We start from the raw sequence: 27,702 nt of genomic DNA, 5'->3' as shown, positions 1-27,702 counted from the left end.
ATGTCCTTGTTTGGCCAATTTAATGTCTTTAAATTGTCAATCATAAATTGTCAACTAGGGTGCATAGACTGTTGAAGTACAGGCGCACAATATGTGCTAGAAGTTATTCGATATGTCGTTATGTATTTGTTAGTATCTAAACTTAAGATGAATATGGAGGTGGTGTTTTTTAATTATATTAGAGTTGCAATCCTTAGAGTTGTTAGCTAATTCCTTGGGAGTGATTCTCTATCTAACTAGTTTATGGACGATATGAGAGTGATCCTACTTGTATTAGATTGTTTTGAGATTTTTGGTCTTGAATCTTTATGCTGCAACTTCTAATTCACTAAGTGAAAAAAGAAATCTATTGTATCAATTGTGAAGAAATATTGTTTGAATTCAATTGTTTAGGAGAAAACTCTCACACTTTTACTTATTCAATTTTCATTCAAACAAGATATTTCAAACAATATCTATACTATGAAGTAAACACACTTGAACTATGCTAGATAATAAGAAAATGAAGTAACCATGTTGTACCAGGTATAAAGGAATTCAAATGATAGGCTAAACTAGGTATGAAGCAGATGAAAGTACTTATGTAAATAACAATTCATTGGTGAATTCATTATGCGGCATTTTCACACAAAACAGAGTATTTAAGGAATGAAAAGAAATCAAATTGGAATTGATTAAGACCTGTCACTGTTCATAGGGGTCCTCCACAGATCAGTTCACAATCTTCAATCAATGCAATGAATACACACAAAACCAATTCTATTGCTGGCAAACGAAATTCACAAACTGTTTCAAAATTACATCATCCAGCATGCCCCAAATCACAATGCGGCCATAAGTTTTAAATAGGTCTATGGCATAACAACATGACTAATTTAATACTAATATCTTTATCTTTGCTAAACTATATCGCTAAATCTTTGATTTTTTATTCCAAAAGAAAATCGATAAGATTTCGATTGAACTCGGATTTCGTTTCAGTGACAATCTTGCTGTTGACTTGGGGTTTGACCGTGATCTCCTGCACTTATCTTAACGAACAGTTTCAAGGGGATAGGAAGGGATCCACGAGGAAACCATTCCCTATCCATCCACATCCTTCGATGCTGACCTATAGCTTCTGAACCTTGCAAACAATGGAGACAACTACAGAAATCTGGATTAGTTGCGGAAACATACCAATTCGGTAGCCAATTGCATTCTTTAACAAAACAATAGGGTATAAAGTCAAACATGAATAAGAAGACATATTATTGCATACCTTCATCAAACTTGGTGGATATGGATTTATTTAGGTGGTAAATATATAGGAAAAGAGAGCAATATTAGGAAAAAAGGGATGTCATGGTAAGACAATCTTCGGACTCTACATTCCCTGATCCACGTCCGGGGGTGACAAAGGACCCTTCCAAGACCTTTTACTTTTGTGATGTGTTAAATTGAATTTTTAAAAGAACATAAATGAATACATCTGCATGATGTAAAGAAGAGGAACATGACAATCATCAGCACATGAAAACATAAGCCGTTGATAATGGAGTTCGTCCAGGAGGGACTACGTCTCCGGGCCCCAGTGTCAAGATGGTGTAGGCCATTGCATTAAGTGCTGTCAATAGTGATGATGTACATAAGAGGTGATGTCGCTATCATACAAGGAAAATTCCCTCACGCAGGAGTGGCTCCAAGAGATGTTCCACTATAGGAATTCTCAGTCAAAAGGACTCCTATCCGTCTGACACAAACTCACACATGATGATAATGAACATCCCACCGACATGGCATAAAAGGGATTTCAATGCAATCATACATGGCAACACATGAGTATCCTAGCAACATACAACAAATGGATCTCAAATAAAACATGACGAATCATGACAACAAGTACATCCCACAAATGATTCCGTGTCACATCAAGCAGGAATCATGAAAACAAGTAAGAAACAAGATCCCTCATCAAACATCAAACATGGATCTATGCAGCACAGTGCATAGTGAAAGAAGTACATGAACACACTGCATATACCTCACATCCAAGGGCCATCTGAAGAAAAGGATGTCAAACTGCTGAAGATGTTCGTACGATCGATCTCACTGCGTCGAATTGAATGGAAATGACTACTCGCACATGAATGCTGACACCTGCACTGCACTTAGAAATGTGGCCGAAAAATGAAATGAGAAAATAGAAAATCTGAATGTACTATGAGATTTGTGGCATCGAATAGTGCAAAATCGACTATCAAATTTCTAAATTTTGAGAAGATGAAAATTTGGGGCTCAAGGAATCTTTTAGATTCTCCCTAGATTCCTCAAATATTCCCTCCTTCGAGTCCTCTGAAAATCGGCTACTTAGATCAGGAAATTGACTATGCGATCGAGTTCGTGTCACCTAGAGGTGTAAGATCGACATAAAGTTTTTCCAATTTGGACACTGCAAAAATTTCACCCTCCTGGAAATTTTGCTCCATGGTTCCACCTGCATTAAAAATTAAATAAAAAATTCCGCATCTCGGTTTCCGTGCCCGCTCCTGGTTCCTCCATGCTGCTCCTGTACACTTTGCAAATGAGGGTTTATATCATTTTTTAAACAGATGTATCAATGAAATCAGTTTGGTGGATTGGTTAGAATTCCACATTATGTGGAGGAGGTCGGGTGGTCAAACCCCGCCTCCTCCATGTTTAACCTTCTTCCGTTTTATGAAATTGCATTAAGGTATTTTGGGGGTTGGGTCTACATTAGGCAACCTGCCCCATACCCTCCGTAACCCCTTGAACTGGCACTTTAAATGTTTAAGTTTTGGGTGCATTTATTTGGGGTTTAACACATTAATGGGGGGGTGCTCGTTGGTTGGGCCGTATCACATGGGGCCGCCCGGTGGGGGCCGACCCACGTGGGCTAGGTGGGTTCGATCCCTACCAGCCTCCCATAAATGTGATGTGTGAGGTTTGGTGGGGTGTGGGCTGGGTCGACTAGCGGTGGCCCATGCCCACCCCAATATTAATTTAATATGTGATACGGTGCTGGTTGGAGGGATCGACAAGGTGATGGTCGCCGAGCCACTTTTAATTAAATTTGGTTAAGGTTGTAGTTGGGCTGGTGGGGGTCATGGCCCGACGGCCTTTTAACAAATAAAATTTCTTTTTGTTATGTAGTTTTGGGGTGGCGGGGTGGTGGCTCACCACCTCATTTATAATTTTTTTTGACTTTTATTATAGTAGAGGTGTTTCTCAAATCTTTAGAAAATAAGGGATATTGGGCAAATTAATGAGGCCACAATTTCGACCACTTTTGGGAGCTAAGTTTCATGCCTCGGGGTTGGTCAAATTGTATGACACTTAAACCTGGTCCATAACCCAACTTTGACCAGAACTTTGACTGGCTTGTTCTCCTTCATATGAGCTCGGATTGACAAACCATTCACACCACCACGACCAGGATGATGAGATCTACACTCTAGTCTTGGTTCAAAAGAATTCTGATCACTTTGATTTTTGAGCTTCCATAAGCCCTCTTTGTCATGTGTGTGTCTCTGGAGCCACCTGGATCAATCCTCCCCACTGAGGAGCTTTTGGTCCTCCAAAAGCATGAAAAAAAATCTGAAACTTTTTTATACCTTGTCTACATCACAAGTGTCCTAAAAGGTCTCGCTTCTATCTCCTTCATCTTTGTTCTTCAGAGCCTTAAGTGATGATTTGACACCTGCAACCTCTACAACCTGTAGTACATTATTCTAAAAATTACATGCTTGACTTACATGACCAGCTAATGATCCAAGCATCCCATAGTTGCCACGAGTTTATAGCACATACTCGATTGTCAAGTTTACATCAAGATGGACACAATACCCCAGCTACGAAAACAAGGCCAATATATCGTTGTTGCTTCAAAAAGTGATGGAAAATAGATCATCACCGCAACACATGATTTACAACAATAATGCCAAACTCTATTTTTGCTTTGACAAGTGATGGAAACACGACATCACTTTCACAGTTTATCATGCAACTCAAAAAATGACCAGATATCATTGTTGCTCAACAAGTGATGGAAACACGTCATCACTTTTACATTTTAAAATGCAACAAATGATTTACAAAAGCACGAACATGACAAGCTAACGTATCTAGAAACCATTTTTCACTTATCACTATGAATGGGTCATCCCCCCATGGAAGTTTTGCATGTCGAACAATTGTTTCACCTGCTTCATGCACCAACACTTTGTCTTTAGGGTGCTGCTCTAGATGGAGCCTCCAACATATGGCTCTTTGATGGCCACTTCTATCGCAATGACTACAATACATCTTCTTCCTCCAGATTTTCTTAACGTGTTTCTTTCCCTGTTGTTGAGAGGGTCTTTCATGCCTCCTCCTTTTGGGCAATGCTATTCCTTTCCAACACTTAGAAAATGTATGGTTATATAATCCACAAAAGGTACATGTTTCTCGATGCCATGTTTTACGCTCATCATTAACAACATGATTATAATCGAAATGAACATTCGAATGTCGAGAGTGGTTATACCTTTCCTTGTTGTCTCTGTTGGACGCATGGTGATGAGAGCTTGCCTCAACTCTTTCCCTGCCATGGGCACTACTATGGGGACTACCATGGGATGATGGGGATGTTTTCCCATCATTCTCTTTCCTCGAAGATTTCAATGATGTCTCGGAAGAATCTGACACCTTCGAGCATTCTCCCTCGGGGTATCTCAAGCCTGTAAATTGAGGCCTTTGCACAACATCCACTGGTTGAGTTATGTCTTGGTTATTAACACCAAATTCTTTTTCCTCCTCATGCCTCATCCTGGTAAGAAGCCTCATGTTTGTCCCTGTAATTGGGATCTCCATATCCCCATCAGAAATCATACTATGTGAAGATGAAACTAAAAGGAAATCAGCATCTTTTACCTCCTCTATTGATTTGGAAAGAACTAATGAGGGCTTCTTATCATCTATTGTTGATGGTTCGCTAGTTGTCTTAGCGCATTTCCCAACTTCCTTTCTGACATACCCAAGTCCTACCTGATGGGGTAATTCTTCTACTTTGATGGGGTTGAAAATGCCTTGGCCATTAATGCCTAAGCCTTTTCCCTCATACCCCATTTTCTTCAACAGTTTGGAGCCAATTCCTGTGGTATGATTTTAAAAAACAATGAAATCATCATTAGGACATATACATGAATTCAAAAAATTGCATTTTACCTCACATGGGTCACGCTGCAACTTTTCCAAGGCCTTTTCCTTTGCTTGCAACTGTCGTAGAAAACTATGTTTTTCCTCTTCCTCTTCATGTAGAAACATCTTCAATTCAGTGTTCTCTGTTTGAAGATTCTGGTTGTTGTGCTTCAGTTCTTTGAGGGCCTCTTCTATGGCTCACAACTAAAGCTGCAATTGCTACTTTTCATCTGTCTCTATTTGTAGAGTTTCATACATTATTTCCACCCTTTTGGAAATTTTGAGCATGGTCTCGTACATCACCTTTTCATCCTCTGTCGCTGTACGTTCCATTTTTCACGTTTGAAATTCACATCCACGCAAAGACTGCTCCGATACCACTTGATCCAGGTCTGGGTGTGAAAAAGGACCCTTCCAAGACCTTTTACTTTCGTGATGTGTTAAATTGCATTTTTAAAAGAACATAAATGAATACATCTGCATGTTGTAAATAAGAGGAACATGACAATCATCAACACATGAAAACATAAGCTGTTGATAATGGAGTTCATCCAGGAGGGACTACGTCTCCAGGCCCCACTGTCAAGATGGTGTAGGTCATTACATTAAGTGCTGTCAATAGTGATGATGTACATAAAAGGTGATGTCTCTATCATACAAGGAAAATTACCTCACACAGGAGTGGCTCCAAGAGATGTTCCGCTACAAGAACTCTTAGTCAAAAGGACTCCTATTAGTATGACACAAATTCATGGATGATGATAATGACCATCTCGCCAACATGCATAAAAGGGATTTCAATTCAATCATAGATGACGACACATGAGTATCCTAGCAACATACAACAAAGGTATCTTAAATAAAACATGACGAATCATGACAACAAGTATATCCCACAAATGCTTCCACATCACATCAAGCAGGAATCATGAAAACAAGTAAGAAACAAGATCCCTCATCAAACATCAAACAGGGATCTGTGTAGCATAATGCGTAGCAAAAGAATTACATGAACACACTGCATATACCTCACATCCAGGGGCCATCTAAAGAAAAGGATGCCAAACTGCTGAAGCTGTTCGTAACATCAATCTCATGGCATCGAATCAAATGGAAATGATTGCTCGCACATGAATGCTAACACCTGCACTCCACTTAGAAAAGTGGCTGAAAAATGAAATGAGAAAATGGAAAAATATGAATGTACCATCAAATTTGTGGCGTTGAATAGTGCAAAATTGACTGTCAAATTTCTGAATTCTGAGAAAATGAAAATCTAGGGCTCAAGGAATCTTTTAGATTCCCCATAGATTCCTCAAAGATTCCCTCCTCCGGGTCCTCTACAAATTGGCTACTCAGATCAAGGAACTGACTGCGCCATCGAGTTCGTGTCACCGAGAGGTGTAAGATTGACATAAAGATTGTCCAATTTGGACACTCTAAAAATTTCACCCTCCTGGAAATTTTGCTCCTTCATGGTTCCACCTGCATTAAAAATTAATTAAAAAATTCTGCATCTCAGTTTCTATGCCCACTCCTAGTTCCTCCATGCTGCTCTGACACACTGTGAAAATGAGGGCTTATATCATTTTTCGGGAGGATGTATCAATGAAATTAGTTTGGTGGATTGGTTAGAATTGCATATTAGGCAGAGGAGGTCGGGTGGTCAAACCTTGCATCCTCCATGTTTAACCTTCTTTCATTTTATGAAACTACATTAAGGTATTTAGGGGGTCAGGTCCGCATTGGGCAGTCCACCCCATATCCTCCATAACCCCTTGAACTGACATGTTAAATGTTTAAGGTTTGGGCACATTTATTTGGGGTTTAACACATTAATGGGGGGGTGCTTGTTGGTTGGGCCATATCACATGGCGTTGCTTGGTGGGGGCTGGCCCACATGGGCTGGGTGGGTTCGATCCCCATGGGCCTCACATAAATGCAACGTGTTATGTTTGGTGGGGTGTGGGTCGGGTCCACCGGAGGTGGCCCGTGCCCACCCAATATTAGTTTAATATGTGATACAATGTTGGTTGGAGGGCTCAACGGGGTGATGGCCACCGAGCTACTTTTAATTAAATTTGGTTAAGGTTGTGGTTGGGCCAGCGGGGGTCATGGCCCATCGGCCTTTTAACAAATAAAATATATTTTTTTTATGTAGTTTTGGGGTGGCAGGGGTGGTGGCTTAGCACCTCATTTATAATTTTTTTGACTTTTATAGTAGAGGTGTTTCTCAAATATTTAGAAAATAAGGGATATTGGGAAAATTAATGAGGCCACAATTTCGACCGCTTTCGGGAGCTAAGTTTCATGCCCTGGGGTCGGTCGAATTATAGGACACTTAAACCTGGCACACAACCCAACTTTGACTAGAACTTTAACTAACTCATTCTTCCTCATACGAGCTTGGATTGAGAACCGTTCACACCGCCGCGATCAGGACGATGAGATCTACGCTTTGGTCCTAGTTCGAAAGCATTCTGATCACTTTGATTTTCGAGCTTCCATAAGCCATCTTTGTCCTGTGTGTCTCTGGAGCCACCTGGATCATTCCCCTAGACTGGATATTTTGTATGTCCTCATACACTTCTTCCTTGTCAGTTAGTTGTTCCTCCTACTTATCACCTCCAAGTTTCATTATTTTTTTCTTTTTGGCAGTTATTGGCATTCTAGGTTTTCTCATGAGAATTTTGTATTTGAGGTTGATAATCTCCCTTCACATAATTTCGTTTTCCTTCTTCAACTTTTTTTTTCTTATACCACAAGCTCAGATGAAGGATGAGATTGTCACTTTTTGCAATCTGGATCTCACTTTGTGTCTTCAATGCTTGATTCTCATTCTTGAGAAACTGGTTCAACATTTCTAATTCAAAGATCTCTCGCTTTAAGATGTTTGAGGTTGATTATTCATTTACCTAGTTGGTCCCTTCTCCAGGACTCTGAATTGTTTCTTTGGTTGTTGTCTCTTTCCTTTCTAATGACTCTATATAGTCATATATTTCCTGTTGAACAGGGTCAATACTTGGACTATGCACTGGGCTTCTTAGAGGTGAGTTGTATGGCTGTGGTGATATTCTCGGTGATGATCTGTTAGATCCCTATACTACTAGTGTAACCCCTTATTGTTATTAGTACAACCCCCTTATTATATTTTTGTGCCCATGTAGTCCCCATATTGTTATTATTATGCCCCATAGAAGCCCACTATTGTTATTATTGTGCCCTTACATTATTATTGTTATGTCGGCTCGGATTATATTATGACCCCTTAGACTCCTCTATATAAAAAGGAGGTGTTGTCATTTGTATCATCCAAGAATTTTTCATTTTTGTAATATAAAGGAGGTTTCCCCCTCGAAGAGGCTTATTTATAAGGCGTTAATCTTTTCTATATTTTTGTGCGCTGGTTTCATAACATTTGGTATCAGAGCTTTGGATTCTAGGGTTTCGCTGCTCCAAACAGGTCATCGTGAAATTTTCTCTATAATTTTTTTTTTTTTTTGCAATGTTTCAGAAGCTAATAAAAAAAACCATTTGATAGGAACTCTAGCTGAACCTTGGTTCCGAATTTTAGATCTTGTATCACTATATTTTCAGTGATATGATATAAGGAATTTAGAGTTTTTGCAAGCTCTAGAATTTCATCTAAAACAGGTCATTGTGGAAGTTTCACAATAACTTGTTCACTACGACGTTTCAGAAGCTAAAACAAAAACCCATTTGAGAAGAAAGTGTTTTAAACCTTGGCTTCGAATTTCAGATCTTGTCTCACTATATTTTAGGATATATGATCTGAGGAAGTTAGGGTTTTTGCAGACTCCCGAATTACATCTTAAACAAGTGACCTTGGGAAAATTGTCATAACTTTCTCTCTGAGCATCAGATTGAAATTTCGTAAGAAGTTATAGAAAGAGGACGGACTGTAGTTTCTTTTTTATATTTTTCAGATCTGAAGGTCAAAACAGTGACACGTGGCACTTCATACAAGTTCGCTCTTCTGAAAAGGTATATAATCAGGTCATCTTGGGAGATTGTGCATAACTCTTTCTTGGAGAATCCAATTTCGATCATACTGGTGACATTGGAAATAGGACATAGAGGGATACTATAGGTCATGATTTTAGAACTGGAAAATCTGAAATTACAGAGTTATAGTCATTTCAAGATTGAGCTCCTAAAATCAAGAAAAGGCAATATGAGGAAGTTTGATGGCAAGGATCCGATAAATTGGATACTACAGATGGAGCAATATTTTGATCTACATGAGGTGCAACTATTACAAAAGGTACGTATTGCATATTCATATTTAGAATTGGATCAATTTTTATGGTATAAAGGGCTGTGTTCTCGTAAAGCACTTGTCACTTGGTCAACAGTGAAACGTGGCACTTCATACAAGTTCGCTCTTATGAAAAGGTATATAATCAGGTCATCTTGGGAGATTGTGCATAACTCTTTCTTGGAGAATCCAATTTCGATCATATTGGTGGCATTGGAAATAGGACATAGAGGGATACTTTAGGTCATGATTTTAGAACAGGAAAATCTGAAATTACAGAGTTATAGTCATTTCAAGATTGAGCTCCTAAAATCAAGAAAAGACAATATGAGGAAGTTTGATGGCAAGGATCCGATAAATTGGATACTACAGATGGAGCAATATTTTGATCTACATGAGGTGCAATTGTTTTAAAAGGTATGTATTGCATATTCATATTTAGAATTGGATCAATTTTTATGGTATAAAGGGCTGTGTTCTCGTAAAGCACCTGTCACTTGGTCAATTTTCACAGAAGAAATGATAACACATTATGAGGATACAAAGAGTAACACCTTCTTTAGCCAATTGATAAATATCAAACAAGGGTTCAATGGCAGAGCACATTGAGGATTTCAAAAAATTGAATATAAGGGTAAATGATGTTCTAGAGAAGAAAATTATTGATGTCTTCATAGGGGCTTTAAAGGATAACATTCAACATGAGGTTGGTCTTTGAGAACCTGATTCATTGGAGAAGGCATTCAGGTTGGCAAGAAAAGCTAAAAGCGGAATTATGAAAACAAGGAATCCTACCACTCACAAATATAAATATGGAAGTGTTTTTTCTTCTAGCCTTCCGCAACCTACAAGGTTTACACGACAACAATTGGAAGAAAAAAGAGAAAAAGGACATTATTACATTTGTGATAGAAAATACACTAAAGGTCATAAGTGTGCTGAGAAGAAATTATTTTACATAGATTGTGAAGAGGAGGAAGAAAATGATCAAGAAACATCAAAAGAAGAGGATATACACCAGGAACCAACCCAAGAGAAAGAAGAAATGAATCCAAACATATCTTGTAAAGCATTGGAAAAAATCACCACTCCTCAAACTCTCAAGATAGAAGGACATATCAAGAAGAAAAAGGTTCAAGAAGTGAAAGATCATATCGAGAAAGAAGAAATGAATCCGACCATATCTTGTAATGCATTGGTCGGAATTACCACTCCTCAAACTATCAAGATAGAAGGACATATCAAGAAGAAAAAGGTAATAATGTTGATTGATTCGGGCAATATGCATAATTTTATTCATTGTAAGATAGCCAAGGAATTGAATTTCTTCCTATATCCAGCATCAAAGTGTCAAGTGATGGTTGCAAGTGGAGGAACCATAAATTGCTTTGGAAAGTGCCATAACATCAAGTTATCCATGGGAGAATATGTATTGAATATCGCAATGCTTTCCATTCCAATGGGTGGTGTTGATGTTGTACTAGGAGTCCAATGGCTACAATCCCTGGGTACAATAGCTTTTAATTTTGAAGAAATTTTCTTCAGAAGGAAAGGAAGTTGAATTAAGGGGTATCACAGGGAAACCGGGAAAGATGATCAACTCTAACAGATTGACAAAGCTTCTAAAGAAAGAAAACAAGGCGTAATTGCACAATTATGTTCACTAGAGGTTTCCACATCGAAATCATGTATTTCTACAAATCTCCAAAAAGTCGTGGACAATCATTCCAAGGTATTGGAGACTCCCAAATGCCTCCCACCTATTCGTGATCATGACCATTCTATTAATTTTATTCCAGGAAGTGTTCCTCAAAACATCAGGCCTTACAGATATCCCTATGCCCAAAAGAGTGAAATTGAACGTATGGTTGTAGAAATGTTAGAGGCTGGTATAATTCAACCTAATCAAAGTTCTTTCTCTGCTCCAATAGTATTGATGCACAAGAAGGATGGGTCATGGCGCATGTTTCCGGATTATAGGGAGCTCAACAAGCTCACTATTAAAGATAAATTTCCCATTCCTATCATTGATGAATTATTGGATGAATTTCATGGATCAATTTACTTCACCAAGTTGGATCTTCGTTTAGGATATCATCAAATCAGAATGAAGACTAAAGACATTCTGAAAGAAACATTTAGAACTCATGAGGGCCATTATGAATTTTTGGTCATGCTTTTTGGCCTTACAAATGCACCTTCTACATTTCAAGGTTTCATGAATTCCATTTTCAAACCCTTCTTTAGAAAATTTGTGCTAGTATTTTTTGATGATAGACTAATCTACAACAAGTCTTGGAAGGATCATGTTCAACATGTTGACAGTGTGCTCAAACTATTGGAGGAGAAACAATTATATGCAAAAAACTCCAAATGTTTCTTTGGAGTACAAGAGGTGGAATATCTGGGTCATATTGTATCTCATGAAGGTGTTAAGGTAGACCCTAACAAAATTAAAGCCATTAAGGAATGGAAAATCCCCACATCCATAAAGAATTTGCGAGGATTTCTTGGGTTGACAGGGTATTATTGCAAGTTTGTTAAGAATTATGGGAGAATAGCATCACCTCTAACAATATTATTGAAGGAAAATGCATTTTCATGGACTCCAGAAGCAACAAAGGCCTTCGAACATCTTAAAGAGGCAATGTGCCAAGCACTGGTCTTAGCTATGCCCGACTTCTGAAAAACCTTTATTGTGGAATGTGATGCTTCAGGAAATGGAATTAGTGCTATTTTAATGCAAGATGAAAGACCCATTGCTTTCAAAAGTCATCCAATCAAAGGAAAGTATTTACACAAAGCTATTTATGAGAAGGAAATGTTGGCAATACTACATGCACTTAAGAAATGGCGACCCTACCTAATGGGAAGACACTTCAAGGTAAAAACGGATCATGATAGTCTTAAATACTTTTTAGAAAATAGATTATCCTCTGAAGAGAAACAAAAATGGGTCATGAAGATGTTGGGTTATGACTTTGAAATCATCTACAAAAAAGGGAAGCAAAATGTTGTGGCAGATGCACTCTCAAGAAAGGATGAGGATGTGGAAGCATTGTTTTGTGTTATTTTTATTATCCAACCAGATTGGATAAACGAAGCAACGAATGAATGGAAGAAGGACGAAGAAGTGTGGCCACTCATTCAAAAGTTGTAGAAGATCCCAGTTCAACAATATTGCCAGAACTTGACGAGGAAGGAAAAAACATATTGGAGCCTACAACAGTCACAGAAACAAGAACCTGACAGCTACGAAATCAATCAATTTCAGAGTATCTCATCAAGTGGAAGAACTTACCCGCTAAAGATTCCACATGGGAGGACAAGAATTTTATAGAGAAGCATCAAGAACTACTCAAGCGTTGAGGACAACACTTTTTGAAGGAGAGAGGCATGTTAGGTCTTTATACTACTAGTGTAACCCCTTATTGTTATTAGTACAACCCCCTTATTATATTGTTGTGCCCATGTGGTCCCCATATTGTTATTATTGTGCCCCATAGAAGCCCACTATTATTATTATTATGCCCTTACATTATTATTGTTATGTTAGCTCTGATTATATTATGACTCCTTAGACTCCTATATATAGAAAGGAGGTCTTTCATTTGTATCATCCAAGAATTGTTCATTTGTGTAATATAAAGGAGGTTTACCCCTTGAAGAGGCTTATTTATAAGGTGTTTATCTATATTTTCTATCTTTTTGTGAGCTGGTTTCATAACATGATCTTGGTGACCCTTTTGGAGAAATTCCAGGGTTTTCTATTAGCTCATCCTCTGTTGGTTCGTTCTCTGTTGGCTCATTCTCTATTGGCTCATTCTTTGTTGGCTCATTGCCCTCAAGGTCAATGTACTTTGTAATTTTTGAGATTGTCTGTGGGATTATGCTCTACCTTGTACTCCTCCTCAATCCTGAGGTTTGTATTTCCTGTACTTCCCTTCTTTTAGTCTCTGATTTTTCTTCTTGAGGAGGGGGTTTAGTTTGTGAGAATTCTTCTTTACTTATACTGGCTTTCTTCCTTCTAGGGTTTCCCCTCTTCATTCTCTGCAAAATCTTCACTATAGGTAGCTCTTCTTCTGATACTTTTGTCTGAGTTTGAGGTTCCAGCTCCTTTATGATTTCTATGGTTCTCTTTCTTCCTCTGGGGGGCCCTGCTGCTCGTTTTTTCTGGGGATTTTTCTTCAAAGTGGTTCCTCACCAGGAACTCTCCCAGTTATCCCCTATACTTTGGAGATGAAATTTGACCAATATTTTTATCAGGCCATGATGATAAATGGTGTTTTCTATACACTGAATTTTCTTTTGAACGTTTGTAGACATTTTCTTGAGACTATTTAAGAGGAAGTAGGGAAGGTTCATCTGGTGATCTTCAAGGAAACGCATCATCATCCTAACATGATAAAAATAAATTTTCCCAAACCTACCCTCACAAGTGAAAAGCTTTTGAAGCACAAGTAATAAGTTTCTCCATTTATTTTTAAGAGCAGTGCTGGGAATACATTTCTTGCAGACAGTAGTGTCCATGTTTGGATTTTTGAGGAAGACCTTCCAGTCCTTGCCATCAATTCCCTCGTTCTTAAACCATTTTCCCCCACTCCTTGGTAGTTCAGTAGCCTCCGTGATCATGGACTCTATTATGGTGAGTTTAATGTCTCCTATTTCAACTTTAGTCCCATCAAATGAGCGCGCAAATGTCTTGGTCACTTCCCTGTGAAAACCATTGAATTTTTTAATGAACCACAACCATTGTTTCTTTTGCAGCAACTCCTTAGCCTGTGGGTACCCCTCCAAGAATTTCTTTCCTACTAGCTCATTTCAAACCATTCTGAAGGATGCTTTGCCTCGAATACTGGTTACCTTGACAAGAAAATGGAGCTAGTAGGGTTTGCTAAGTGGCAGAAAGATGGAGTAGCTATGAAAGTTCAGAGGAGTGTAATAATAGGGAAGAACGGGTGAACTATCATAAGGGCTATAGGAATGAATCCGACCGTTAGGCACATTTAAAGTAATGATTTGGTAATTACTTCGGTGGATTTGAAATGGGGACGTGACATGACATTTTAAGTGGTGGCATATGATATTTTTATTAGGCGTCCATCAAGCTTAGGTTATAATGATTGCATTTTAATTTCGGAAGTACTATATTTTATTAATCATATATACAATATAACCTTCCCTATTGTTACATTAAAGTAGCTTGTACCTTTGATCTCTTTTTGCTAACCTTATTTGTTGTCCTTTGATCTCCTGCAGGTACTTTGCTCTATCAGTTGACCTTTAATCCAAATTACCAAGTGTCCTTGTAGGCTCCAAAAATTTATTAGGCTACAGAAACTTGTTGTAGCTACTAAAAGTTGCTGATTCTACAGCTATGAAAGAAAAACTTTTAATAAAGGGACTTTATTTTTATTTTTTTGAAAGGAAAATTTGAAGTGCCAACAAAAATTGGTTTTCACTGTAAATTTTCTGTATAAACCTGCCAACAACATGTTGGTTTTCATGTTTATAATTTTTTTTAACACACACACACACACACATATATATATATATATATATAATTTACTTATTATTATTTATTTATTTATTATTATTATTATTAAAAAAAATTTAAGAGTAAATTGAGTAAAGGTGGAAAAGAAGAAGAATTCTTCTTGACCATCTTTAGTTCTGAATTATCTTGAAACATTTTAACAAATTCCTCTTTTGTTAATGGTTTTTGGTAAATCCTGAGTCGCTGTCCATTTACTAATAGAGGGATTTTCTCTTCATCAATAGTCCTGATTCTGGTTGCACCATTGTCAAAGACATTTTCAACTTCATAAGGTCCAAGCTAATGGGTTTGGAATTTTCCTTGAGAATCTTTGAATTTTGAATCAAAGAGCAATGCCCAATCTCCCGGATGAAATTTTCCTTTCTTGAATGTACTTATCATGCCATCTTGACCGCTGTTGTTGAACTAGGCTAGCTCTCTGGAAGGCCTCTTGTCTGATTTCATCAAGCTCATTTAGTTGTGTCATCCTTTTCTTCTAGGCTTCTAACAAGTCAAGATCTAACTGGACTACTGTCTTATAGGTCTGGATCTAGAACTCTATCGGAAGTAAGACTTGCTTCCCATAAACAAGTTCATAGGGAGTATGCCCTGTAGTATTCCTCCATGTAGTTCTGTAGGCCCATAAGGCTTCTGGAAGTTTTTCCACCCAGTCTTTCCTATGTAGATGTACAGTCTTGGTAAGGATAGCCTCAATCACCTTATTTGTGGACTCAACTTGTCCATTGGCTTGTGGATGGTATGGAGTGGACTTTCGATGTTTTATCTTGTATTGGTCCACAAGCTTCTGCACTAGTCTGGATGTGAACTGTGTTCCTTGATCTGTTACAATTTCTCTTGGGACACCAAAATGAGTAAAAATATCCTAAAAAAGAAATGAAACTACAACATTTTCAGTAGCAAAAGGAAGTGCTTTAGCCTCTACCCATTTAGTGACATAATCAATACATACCAGAATATACTTATTTTGCTTTGAAGGTGGGTTGATTGGTCCAACAAAATCCAGTGCCCATTTTTCAAATGGTTTGATGAGTACCTGTGGTTGCAATGGAATTTCATTTGAAAGAGTAGGTTTGCCCATTCTCTGACAACTGTCGCATCTTTTAACATATTCCTTGGTGTCCCTGAAAATGGAAGGCCAATAATATCCTAAAAGTAAGATTTTGTAAGCAGTTCTTTTGTCAAAAAAATGTCCTCCACATGGCTCATCATGACAAGCTTTAAGTATCTCTGGTATTTCGTCCTCCTGAACACATCTTCTGATGATGAGATCTGGCCCTGTCTTGTATAATTCTTCATTTATCCATGAATAATATGTTCTATTGTGGACTATTCTTCTCTTTTCTCTAGGGGATAAATGGAATGGAATTTTTCCCGTGACCAAGTAGTTAGCAATATCTGCAAACCAAGGTGATTTAGTAGACACTGCAAAAAGATATTCATCAGGAAATTTATCTTCTACGGCTTGATCATTATTTTCATTTTGTATTCTAGATAGAAAATCAACGATTGTGTTCTGTTTTCCTGGCCTATCTAGAATGGTTATGTTGAATTTTTAGGAGCCATCTAGTTATTCTTCCATTAGTGACTGGTTTATTCATTAAGTATCTAATGGCAGAATGGTCTGTGTGAACAAAGGTTTCATAACTAGTTATATAATGTCTGAATTTGTTAATGTCATGAACTACAACTAAAAAATCCTTTTTTGTTACAGTATAATTTAACTCTACAGGAGTTACATTTTTACTGGTATAATATATTGCATAAGGAGTAAGATATTTTAATCCTAACATAACCCCTAAGGTTGAATCTGAAGCATCTGTTGAGATATGGAAAGACAATTTCTAGTTAGGTCCTTTTAATATGGGTGCTTCTGAAATTCTCTTTTTCAAAGTTTCAAAGGTAGCTTGACATTCAGAATCCCAACTGAATTCACAGTCTTTGATGAGTAGTTTAAAGAGTGGGGATGCAATTTTTGTGAAGTTTTCTATAAATATTCTATAGTATCCAGTAAAACCGAGAACACTTCTAACATGCTTTTGACAACTTGGCACTGATTGTAGAATTTTGTAGAACTTTTCCTACAAATCAACTAGCTTTGATACCCTATAGAACTTTTTCTACAAATCAGCTAGCTCTGATACCATGTAGAAATTTCCCACCTGTAGATCAACCTGGTAATGCAATGTACTAAAGCAAAACACTTGATTTACTTCTACAAACAATTTAGCGGAAGCTTAATCAACCATGAGCAACATCAATAAGAACAAATATAACTGATAAAAAGGAATCAATCACACATAACACAAAGAATTTATCCAGGGAAAGCACCTGCCTAAAACCCCATCTTTGTATTATCATACAAGTGGAAATATAGTCTGGATTACACAAAGCCTTAGCTCGGAAGCTATCCAGCTCTCAGTACAATCCCTCTGCTACTCATAGATAGTCAAAGGCTTCTCACAAACCTTCTCCTTTTCCCTCCAAGCCTCCTATTTCCTTGTGCAGTTTCCTTGGGGTCCAATGCTACTACTTGTGTGAACTGGCCTCTTCACACACTTACTAACCTCTGATCTAACTACACAAACTTGAAGGAGATAAATCCTCATCATGGATGAACTTCCTTTATAAGAAAAATATTCATCCAACTGATAGTACACTGTCCCTTCTCTGATCTCAACTGGGTCTCTGTCTGAACTTCCATGCATCAGTTATCCATGAGAGAATACTCAGTTATCCGAAAATAACAGTTGTCACATGCATGCAAGCATTAACAAACTGTATCTCATTAATTTAACAACTTTTTAAATTAATCTAAATGAACTTGACTAAGTTAAACTAAGTCAACTAATCCTCTCAATATAGAACTCATTCTTAATTCCTCAATCAGTGGAGCAAATCAAGGACACATTCCCAAATCAGTGGAGAAATTATTGCATGTTCTCACAAGACTTCAAGTTTGATTTTCCTTAACTAATTAACTCATGGAGAATTAATTAATTAATATTCAAACTGCTGGTAAGACCAAATTCGAATTTTACTTCCTATTTTAGACCCTGGGCTGTCTAAAAATTGGAATCCAACTTGAATTGCTAAAAATAGAACTTCTGTTTTTAGCACTTCCATTTTTCATTCCCTGTTGGCCAATCTAGCACTGATGCCCAAACTGCTATTTTTAGTAGTTCTATTTTTAGTAGTTCTATTTTTAGCAATTTCTTGTTGCCAATTTTCAACACTCCCTATCAACAAGAAAGGCTTCCTCTCGAACCCGATCCTGTACCTCTAGAATGTTCTACATGCAACACATTTAACAAGTGTGGTTGCTCCAACAACTCTCGGAACAAAAAAAACTCCCAACTGACCACTCTATTGGGCTAGAAACATACTCTGATGTTGAAGCTCTACTTGCTGCTGACAAGTGCTCCCTCTTTGACCTCTGTGCTACTGCAACGTCTCCATGCATCTTGCACTGTTGCACCCTTCTCTGTGCTACCCTGCAGAATGCAACACACTTGTGCCTCTCGCATTGCTGCAGCCTAAATGTTGGGTCCCTATAATACTAGTGATTACTCCATTACTATTGTAGTTTTATCCCTTATTAATATTGTTGTGCCCCTATTGTCCCCATATTATTATTACTATGCCCCATAGAATCCCTCTATTGTTATTTTTGTGGCTTTATATTATTATTGTTAGGTCGGCTGGGTTATATTGTGACTCCTTAGACTCCTATATATAGAAAGGAGGTTTTGTCATTTGAATCATCCAAGAATTGCTCATTTATGTAATGTAAAGGAGGTTTCCCCCTCGAAGAGGCTAAATTCTAAGGCGTGGATCTCTCTTTTCTATCTTTTTTGTGAGCTGGTTTCATAACATTTGGTATCGGAGCTTTGGATTCTAGGGTTTCGCTGCTCCAAATAGGTCATCGTGGAATTTTCGCTATAAATTTTTTCTATGACGTTTCAGAAGCTAAAAAAAAAACCCATTTGAGAAGAAATCACGCTGAATCTCGGGTCCAAATTTCAGAGCTTTTCACACTATATTTGCGGAGATATGATCTAAGGAAGCTGGTTTTTTTGCAGACTCCTGAATTACATTCCAAATAGGTGACTTGCGGAAACTCATCATAACTTTCTCTCTGTGCATCGGATTGAAATTTCGTAAGAAGGTGCAAAAAGAGGACAGACTGTAGTTTCTTGTATATCTTTTTCAGATCCAAAGGTCGAAACAATGACTCGTGGCACGTCGTAAAAGTTCGCTCTACTGAACTAGTATATAATCAGGTCATCTTGGGAGATTGTGCATAACTCTTCCTTGGAGAATCCAACTTGGATCAGACTGGTGGCATTGGAAAGAGGACACAGAGGGCTACCACAGGTTGCAATTTTAGAACTGGATGATCCGAAATTACAGAGATACACCAGATTCAATATCAAGCTTCTACAAAGTGAAAAAAAAGGTGTGTTTTTGCATAAGGTTGGTTTGAAAAATTAGTTTGAATTGGTAATTGATGCCCCGAGGAAAGAAAATGCAAACACCTAGTAAGCAACCTGAAAGCTCTAGCATGACTTATGAAGAAGAGGAAGAAATGCAGCATGATATATCAAAATTACGAGACCAAGTGCAACAAGTGTCACTTGCACAAAAAGCAACAGAATCTAAGATGGATGGTTTAAGGAAAGATGTAGAAGCTAAGATGGATGGTTTAAAGAAAGGTGTAGAAGCTAAGATGGATTGTTTAAAGAAAGGTGTAGAAGCTAAGATGGATTGTAGGGAAGCTAAGATGAATGGCATGGACGCTAAATGATGAAAGGGTAGTAAAGGAAACTCATGATGAGAACAAAAGAAATGTTAATCATGATTCCATAGACTCTAATGTTGGATCGAAGACGCACCATATTCCAAAAATCGATATGAGGAAGTTTGATGGCAAGGATCCCACAACATGGATATTACAGATGGAGCAATTTTTCGATCTCAATAATGTGCAAAACACACAAAAGGTACGTATTGCAACGTTATATTTGGAACCAAATCAGTTTGTATGGTATCAATGGCTTTGCTCTCGTAAACAAATTATCACTTGGGCAATTTTTATGGAAGAATTGAAAGCACATTATGAGGATACAAAAATCAACACTTTTTTTAGCCAATTGATAAGTCTCAAACAAAAGGGTTCAATAATGGAGCACATTGAGGAGTTCCAAAAATTGAACATAAGGGTAAAAAATATTCCAGAGGAGCATAGGATTGATGTGTTCATAGGGACTTTAAAGGACAATATCCAACATGATGTTTGCCTTTGGGAACTTGATTCATTAGAGAAGGCCTCCAGGTTAGCAAGAAAAATGGAACGAAAAATTATGGCAACCGGGAAGCATACCACTCACAACTATAAAGATGGAAGTGTTGTTGCCCCTAGTCTTCCAAAACCTATAAGGTTGACACCACAACAATTGGAAGAAAACAGAGCAAAAGGGCTTTGTTACAGTTGTGATAGCAAATACACTAAAGGTCATAAGTGTGCTGAGAAGAAATTATTCTACATAGATTGTGAAGAGGAAGAAGAAAAGGAGCAAGAAAGGTCAAAAGAAGAGGATATACTCCAGGAACAAAGGCTAGATAAAGAGGAAATGAATCCGACCATATCTTGTAATGCATTGGTGGGAATTACCACTCCTCAAACCATCAAGGTAGAAGGACAAATCAAGAAGAAAAAGGTAATAGTGTTGATTGATTCAGGAAGTACCCACAATTTTATTCATTGTAAAGTAGCAAAAGAATTGAATTGCTTCTTATATCCAGCACCAAAGTGTCAAGTGATGGTTGCAAATGGAGGAACAATAAATTGCTCTAGAAAGTGCCATAATATCAAGCTATCCATGGGAGAATATGTATTGACTAGCCCAATGCTTTCCATTCCAATGGGAGGTGTTGTTGTTGTACTAGGAGTCCAATGGCTACAATCCTTGGGTACAATAGCTTTTAATTTTCAAGAACTTTTCATGAAATTTTCTGTGGAAGGAAAAGAAGTTGAATTAAGGGGTATTGCAGGGAAACCGAGAAAGATAATCAGCTCTAACGGTATGACAAAGCTTCTAAAAAAGGAACAAAGAGGTGTAATTGCACAATTATGTTCGCTAGATGTTTCCACATTGGAATCATCTATTTCTCCAGATCTCCAAAAAGTCTTGGACAATCATTCCAAGGTATTTGAGACTCCCAAAGGTCTACCACCTATTCGTGATCATGATCATGCTATTCATCTGATTCCAGGAAGTGTTCCTCCAAACATCAGGCCGTACAGATATCCATATGCCTAAAAGAGTGAAATTGAACGTATGGTTGCAGAAATAGAGGCTGGTATAATTCAACCGAGTCAAAGTTCTTTCTCTACTCCAGTAGTATTGGTGCACAAGAAGGATGGATCATGGCGCATGTGTCCGGATTATAGGGAGCTCAACAAGCTCACTATTAAAGATAAGTTTCCCTTTCCTGTCATTGATGAATTATTGGATGAATTGCATGGATCAATTTACTTCACCAAGTTGGATCTTCATTCAGGATATCATCAAATCAGAATGAAGACTGAAGACATTCCGAAAACAACATTTAGAACTCATGAGGGTCATTATGAATTTTTGGTTATGCCTTTTGGCCTTATCAATGCACCTTCAGCATTTCAAGGTTTGATGAATTCCATTGTCAAACCATTCCTTAGAAAATTTGTGTTAGTATTTTTTGATGATATACTAATCTACAACAAGTCTTGGAAGGATCATGTTGAACATGTTGATAGGGTGCTACAACTATTGGAGGAGAAACAATTATATGCAAAAAGATCCAAATGTTTCTTTGGAGTACAAGAGGTGGAATATCTGGGTCATATTGTATCTCATGAAGGAGTTAAGGTAGACCCTAGCAAAATTAAAGCCATTAATGAATGGAAAATCCCCACATCCATAAAGCATCTGCAAGGATTTCTCAGGTTGACAGGGTATTATGCAAGTTTGTTAAGAATTATGGGAGAATAACAGTGCCTCTAACAACATTATTGAAGAAAGATGCATTTTCATGGACTCCAGAAGCAACAAAGGCCTTCGAGCATCTTAAAGGGGCAATGTGCCAAGAACCTGTCTTAGCTACACCAGACTTCACAAAAACCTTTATTGTGGAATGTGATGCTTCAGGAAACGGAATTGGTGTTGTTTTAATGCAAGATGAAAGACCCACTGCTTTTGAAAGTCGTCCAATCAAGGGAAAGTTCTTACACAAAGCTATTTATGAGAAGGAAATGTTGGCAATACTCCATGCACTTAAGAAATGGCGACCCTACTTAATGGGAAGACACTTCAAGGTAAAAACGGATCATGATAGCCTTAAATACTTTTTAGAACAAATATTATCCTCTGAAGAGCAACAAAAGTGGGTCACAAAGATGTTGGGTTATGACTTTGAAATCATCTACAAAAAAGGGAAGCAAAATGTGGTGGCAGATGCACTCTCAAGAAAGGATGAGGATGTGGAAGCATTGTTGTGCGCCATTTCTGTTATCCAATCAGATTGGATAAACAAAGCAAGGGAGGAATGGAAGAATGATGAAGAAGTGTGGGCACTTATTCGAAAGTTACAACAAGACTCCAGTACGTCTGATACATTTAGCTGGCAAAATGATTCATTATGGTACAAGGATCGCTTATACCTCTGTAAGAATTCGCAACTCAAACAAAAGGTTCTTATGGAATTGCACACTTCTCCCTTAGGAGGGCATTCAGGATTTTTAAAAACTTAGCACAGGGTTAAGAAGGAATTTTTTTGGGATGGCCTTAAATCAGATATTCAAAATTTTGTGGCGGAATGTTTGGTTTGCCAACAAAATAAAGTTGAAACAATTAAGACACCAGGTCTATTACAACCTTTATCCATTCCAAGCCAACATTGGGAGGAGGTTTCAATGGATTTTATCACAGGTTTACCCAAGTCTGAGGGAAAGAGTGTCATCATGGTGGTAGTTGACAGACTTACCAAGTATGCACACTTTTGCGCATTATCACATCCATTTAAAGCCAGTACAGTTTCTACTGCATTTATGGAAACAATTCAAAAGCTACATGGAAACCCAAAGTTTATTGTAAGTGACAGAGATCCCATTTTCACTGGAAATTTTTGGACAGAATTATTTTCTTGTCTTGGTACTCAGTTAGCTCATAGCTCATCTTATCATCCTCAATCTGATGGGAAAACTGAGATAGTAAACAAATGTTTGGAAATATATCTTCGTTTCTTTGTATCTGATAAACATACACAATGGGTCAAATGGTTTCCTCTAGTTGAATGGTGGTATAACACTTCCTTCCATACAACAACAAAAATGACCCCATTTATGGCACTTTATGGATATCAGCCACCATCCATCACATCATATTTAAGAGAAAATTATAAGGTTCAAGCAGTGGAACATCACATCGAACATCAACAACATGTCCTCCAACTCTTAAAGGATAACCTCGTGTTGGCACAGAATAGAATGAAACAACAGGCAGATCAACATCGTAGCGAAAGATGTTTTGATGTAGGTGATTGGGTATTCCTACGGCTACAACCATATAAGCAAATGTTCGTCAAGCAAGCTAAGAAGGATAATAAATTATCACCAAAGTATTGTGGTCCGTACAAGGTGTTGCAAAAGATTGGTACTATGGCATACAAATTGGAGCTTCCTACAGCTTTTCGATTGCACCCAGTTTTCCATGTTTCATGTTTAAAGAAGGCTATAGGCAACAAGCTCCTAGTTCAAACAATATTTCCAGAACTTGACGAGGAAGGAAAAATTATATTGGAACCAGAAGCAGTCACAGAAACAAGAACTCGACAGTTACGAAATTGATCAATTTCGGAGTATCTTATCAAGTGGAAGAACTTATCTGCTGAAGATTCCACATGGGAGGATGAGAATTTTATACAGAAGCATCCAAAACTACTGAAGCGTTGAGGACAACACTTTTTTGAAGGAGAGGGGCATGTTGGGTCCCTATAATACTAGTGATTACCCCATTACTATTGTAGTTGTATCCCTTATTAATATTGTTGTGCCCCTATTGTCCCCATATTGTTATTACTGTGCCCCATAGAATCCCTCTATTGTTATTTTTGTGGCTTTATATTATTATTGTTAGGTCGGCTGGGTTATATTGTGACTCCTTAGACTCCTATATATAGAAAGGAGGTTTTGTCATTTGAATCATCCAAGAACTTCTCATTTATGTAATGTAAAGGAGGTATCCCCCTCGAAGAGGCTGAATTCTAAGGCATGAATCTCTCTTTTATATCTTTTTGTGTGCTGGTTTCATAACATCTGACCTCTGCGCTACTGCAACATCTCCATGCATCTCGCACCGTTGCACCCTTCTCTGTGCTACCCTGCACAATGCAACACACTTGTGCCTCTCGCATTGTTGCAGCCTGCATGCTCTGCGCTATCCTGAGATTCCCTGCACTGTAGCTCTCTCTACCTCTCCATCTGCATCTGTCTTTACCTAATTAGTCAGTTCCTGCTACTCCACATTGGGGTTCCCGTAGCAAGGTCTCATCCAGGAGGTTGAGTACCTCAAGGATCCTGCCCCTCCTGCATGGGACGATCACTCCACATCACCCCACCTCCTACCTAGAGGTATGGTTGCATGTGATCCCTCTGCCCACCTGGCTCGAAGTGTCCCCCTACTGGAGGCATTTGCATGAGTAGATGTATCTACTAGATCTCCACTCAGCTTCCCCTATTGTGGCTGCTCTACAACCTCCTGAAGCTACTGCACCAATTGTGGCTCCTCCACAATTGTCTGAGACTTCTTCTGGCACTGCATGTTGAGAGGTAATATACTCTCCCTCTCAACCACCAAGTCTCTAACCTTTGCCTTGCTCCTCAAGGCTTTGCATGCATCTTGTACCTCAAGTGCATACAGGTTCTTGGCTAGCACACCAATCTATTTCCACTTTCCCGTCGTCACGAAATTTTCTAGAAAAAGAGCCAATTTTAAATTAGCGATATCTCCCTCATCCGAACTCCGATTCAACCGAGATTTTTTTTGTATTTTATTTATTTATTTTATTTTGGGTATTTTTCCGCAAGGAATCCAAATATGCTATTTATTTCTGAAAAATTTGTACAGAAATTTTCAGATCTGCTTTGCAAACTCTCGGCCCAAAACTCAAAACTTTGAAATCTCCTCTCAATATACTGTTCTCTCCTTGATCACCTGTGCTTTGATACCATGTAGAATTTTGTAGATTTTTTCCTACAAATCAGCTAGATTTGATACCTTGTAGAACATTTTGTACAAATCACCTAGCTCTAATACCATTTAGAAATTTCCCATTTGTAGATCAACTTGGTAATGCAATGTACTAAAGCAAAACACTTGATATACTTCTACAAACAATTTAGTAGAAGCTTAATCAACAATGAGCAACATCAATAAGAACACATATAACTAATAAGAAGGAATCAATCACACATAACACAGAAGAATTTACTCGGAGAAAGCACCTGCCTAAAACCCCATCTCTATATTATCATACAAGTGGAAATATAGTCTGGATTACACAAAGCCTTAGCTCAGAAGCTATCCAACTCTCAGTACAATCCCTCTGCTACTCATAGATAGTCAAAGGCTTCTCACAAACCTTATCCTCTGCCCTCCAAGCCTCCTATTTCCTTGTGCAGTTTCCTTGGGGTCCAGTGCTGCCACCTATGTGAATTGGCCTCTTCAGACTCTCACTAACCTCTGATCTAACTGCACAAACTTGAAGGAGATAAATCCTCATCATGGATGAGCTTCCTTTATAGGAAAAATATTCATCCAACTGATAGTACACTATCCCTTCTCTGATCTCAACGGGGTCTCTATTTGAACTGCCATGCATTAGTTATCCATGAGAGAATACTTAGTTATCTGAAAATAATAGTTGTCACATGCATGCAAGCATTAAAAAACTGTATCTCATTAATTTAACAACTTGTTAAATTAATCTAACTGAACTTGACTAAGTTAAACTAAGTCAACCAATCCTCTCAATACGGAACTCATCCTTAATTCCTCAATCAATGGAGCAAATCAAGGACACATTCCCCAATTAGTGGAGAAATTATTGCATGTTCTCACAAAGACTTCAAGTTTGATTTTCTTTAACTAGTTAACTCATGGAGAATTAATTAATTAATATTCAAACTGCTGGTAAGACCAAATTCAAATTTTACTTCCTATTTTAGACCAGGGATTGTCTAAAAATAGGAATCCAACTTGAACTGCTAAAAATAGAACTTCTATTTTTAGCACTTCCATTTTTCATTCCCTGTTGCCCAATCCAGCACTGATGCCCAAACTGCTATTTTTAGTAGTACTATTTTTAGCACTTCTATTTTTAGCAATTTCTTGTTGCCAATTTTCAACACTGATAACTTAGAAATGACTTCAACTTTAGATGAGTCTACTTTGATTCCATCTCCTGAAATATGATGACCTAAAATAATTCCTTCGTTAAACATCATGAAGCATTTTTCATGGCTTAATGAGAGATTTGTTTCTTTACATCTTATTAAGACTTTTTCTAAATTTTCTAGTGCTTCATTGAAAGAATCCCCATAGACTGTGAAATCATCCATGTACACTTCCACACAATCATGAATAAGGTCAGAGAAAATGTTGAGGACTGCTCTTTGGAATGTTGTTGGAGCATTACATAACCCAAAGGGAAGTACCTAGTAAGCATAAGTTCCCCATGGACAAGTGAATGTGGTTTTATCTTGATCTTCAGGGGCTACCTGAATCTGGTTATATCCACTGAACCCATCCAAGAAGGAAAATTATTTTTTTCCTGCTAATGTGTCTAAGACCTAGTCTATGAAAGGTAATGGAAAGTGGTCTTTTAATGTTGCTTTGTTTAATTCCCTATAATCGATGCATACTCTCCATTTTCCATTCTTCTTAGGAACGATTACTAAGGGTGAAACCCACTGACTATCGGATATTGGATAGATGAAATTTACATTTAATAGTTTTTGCAACTCTTCCTTAACAATTTATTTTAGGTTTGGGTTCATTCTCCGCTGAGGTTGTCTAACTGGTCTTGCATTTTGTTCAATGTAGATATGATGTATGCAAGTTTTAGGATCAATCCCTCTCATGTCAGTGTATTCCCATGCAAAATCAGAAGAATGTTTCTGTAAAATTTCGATCAATTGATTCTTTTGCATTTCTTCCAGATTTTTATTGACATTCAAGGTTTTTCTTGGAAAGATTTCCATTGAGGAATTCCCAAAATTTTCCATGGAGAGCAATGATACTTGTTTAGATGAGAGATACTCATTTCGATTACGATCATAATGTGAGGAAGATTCATTATTTTCCAGTAAATTTAAAAGTTGGTCTTCCTCCTTTACTTGTTCAATAATGAAAATAGGTTGTATATCGTCTTCATCTTCTATCCATTCTTCAATTTCTGTATCTATTGTTGTTCTTGTAGGGGGATATAATGTAAATTCCTTTGTAGAATTTCCATCTGAGATAAACATATCACCTGATCTACAGCCGATGAAAGAATCAACTGTAGCCAACCAAGGCCTTCCTAGAATTAATGGATGTCCTCATAAATTATTCTTGGGTGCTAAGACCATGAAATCAACAGGATATTCCCA

This window comes from Pinus tabuliformis, chromosome 6 (assembly GCF_031772625.1).
Source record: "Pinus tabuliformis cultivar Carrire ecotype Pingquan chromosome 6, CPIR1, whole genome shotgun sequence".
NCBI lineage: Eukaryota > Viridiplantae > Streptophyta > Pinopsida > Pinales > Pinaceae > Pinus > Pinus tabuliformis.
Note: the sequence above shows the minus strand (reverse complement) of the source record.